Below are 2,743 nucleotides of genomic sequence, written 5' to 3' on the forward strand. Positions count from 1 at the left end.
AGGCCAAATAGGAGAGTTAAAGGGAGATGTGGTGGGAATCACCACCCCTGCATCTTCCAAATCCTTGTAGCACTAATTTCTGCAATCCCTCCAGGGATACGATACTATTTCTGGTTCACTATTTTTCCTGGCAGAGGCAATTCCAGTGGTTTCCATTTGGCCTTTCCAACCATAATAGCCCTCACTCCACAGGGAACCAATGTGGGGATTCTGCCCATTCCTAAGTATATCTATCCCAATTATACATTCTGGTACTGGGGAAATAACCACAGGATGTATGGGCTCGCAGGGATCTTGGAGCGCCAGCTGCTGGGCGTGGCGCCAGTCTCCCGTGCGCTGCTGGGGTGCGGGTTGCGCACCGCGTCTGCTGTTCGGGTCCCTGGCTCTCTGCCACTGGGGCGGGTCCCTGTTTCTCCGCGTTGCTGAAGCTCTCCACAGCTACCGGGGCTGGCGGCTCTAGAGGACCGCTGTCAGCTGTCCAGGCGGGTTCCATTCAAAACTACCGGGCACTCCCTCGAGGTACGAGATCCGCCGGCTGCCGGATCATGTGGGGAGATGCGGGAACGGCGAAAGCAGAATCTCCGCGAGTCGTTGTTTATGAAGAGACAGCCCCCTCCGGGGAGATGCAGGATTCAATGATACAGCTTCAGACACAACTCCTGATGCAACTCTGATTTATTAAGGGGAAACCAGGATATTTATACTGTGGGGGCAGTGGCAAAAGCCTTAGTTGATAGGTGCTTTGTAGGATGCCCCATTTACATGTGGTGGTGGGCTTCTGCCAGGCTGCCAGACATTGCCTGATTATCACACAGGAAAACCTGGCAGTTCCTATGCCAGAGGCCATGCATCTGTGGCAGCTACTTCAAAGATGAGTCAGGAAGAGAGCAGGGGGGGCGCCCTGCTGAGGAGTCCTTCCATTCGCGCTGAGCCGGCATGCGGCTATCCGGACATGGAAAGACTACAACCCAAAACAGCAGGAGTCCCCAACATCTCCCCCTCTTTGATTTAAAAATGGAGAAGTGCCATCACCAGCCCTAAGGGCCAACTCATCTGTCTCGGGAGAATTTAAAGTCTGATAATTGACCATGGCCTGTTTGGTAGTGATTTTAGCAAATGGCAGTAATTTGTCAGCAAGGAAATCTTAAAAACAGTGAGCAAGTATCAAAATAATATATAGTATTATCAGGGGGCAACAAGGGATAGGAGCCATGCAAACAAGGGATTGCTAAGCCAACCTAATTGTTTGGTGGGTTGAAATCTTGAAAATTGATTATTACAAAGTTTTTTGAGAGTGTTAACATTGGTTTCAACAACACTTGATTCATTTACAAAGAAACAGCATTTTTTCCAATATCATACACCCTCCCCATGTTCAGCAGTTATCAAGTTCAATGTTCTTCTATGGTGGAGCACAACCCTGGCGAGAGAGTTTATTTGTTGTTGGAGAGATTCCAGGCTGTCAGTTGTGGATGCCATTGTCTGGTCCAGCTTGTCTTGGAAATCTGCCAGGTGCTGGGCTTGTAGCAGTTGTCGTCATAGCAACGCCTCCAGTACCCAGGGAAGGTGCAAGTTCGATCCCTACCAGCAGGGGGAAGATTTTTCTCTGCTGGCAGCACCTGGGATGTAATCATTACTGGTACACAAAAGGTGGACAAAGAAATTAACACAGTTTTGGGCTTCTTCCTTGCACCATATGAAGAGAAGAGGGGCGATGCATGCTGTACTGGAGAGAGTAGTTAGTGAGGCATTTGTAATGAGTAGGCTTACTCACTGAAAATGCAAATTAAATAATTAGCCAGTTGTTTGAATGAGTAGATATCCACTAGATGAGAGTCAGTGAAATCTTCTTCTGTTAAAAAAAGCAGTTAAACATTGGGGTAGGTGGTGAAGGGAAGAAAGCAAGACTTGTTCCAGGACGTAGTTGATCTTATCTGGTCCTCTGTTTGTCTTTCCTGTAGAATAATATTATGATGAGTTGGCAGAGACTTGGCTGCAGGTGCAGGCTGCAGTGGAGAGATATGAAAGTCAGCTGTGGGGTACCTAGAGAATGCACCTGAGTAGAATTTTGTTATTACTCCAATACTCCAGCGATTGTCCCATGGATCTGATTTTTTCCTTGAAATGTTTTTCTGACATGAAATCTCTAGAACACGGCATTAGGGAGAGTGGGGGCTGGCTGAAGCGTTGGTGTTAAGCAGGGTAAAGACAGCCATGAGGATGACAGAGAAAGGAGCTCTAGGGGGACATCTGCGGCAAGCAATCTCCACTAGGTCATGGATCTCTTTCCACGTATTCTGGTGTGGCTTTGGGTGTCGTCTCCGCCTCTTTCTTTTCTTTGTCTCTGACAGGGTCATGCAGGCCATCTTTCTCATGGGCAGGGAGATGTCAGACATTTCTAGCTGGAACCCAGATAGGCTTTGGTTAATCCTGTGGGAAAACACAAGCAAATCCTCTCCCTGTGGTCAGCAATGGATCTGGTCCTTTCCAGAGTCCATCAAAGGGGTCTCTCCATCTAACCATGATGGGTGGTATGGGGTGTGTCTGGGCCCAGTGTCGGGTGATGGGGGGAGCATCAGACCCTCGATATACATTAAGTACATTAAGGGTAAACAAGGCTAATGTTAATTGAATATTGGGGGAATATGTTGTTTGAGCCTGTCTTTTTAATTGGTCCTTTAAGGTTTTGTGTGACCTTTCCACAATGGCTTGTCCCTGTGGGTTGTAAGGGGTGCCAGGGTGA

This window comes from Nannospalax galili, unplaced genomic scaffold, assembly GCF_000622305.1.
Source record: "Nannospalax galili isolate Female #2095 unplaced genomic scaffold, S.galili_v1.0 scaffold184, whole genome shotgun sequence".
In the NCBI taxonomy this organism is placed as follows: domain Eukaryota; kingdom Metazoa; phylum Chordata; class Mammalia; order Rodentia; family Spalacidae; genus Nannospalax; species Nannospalax galili.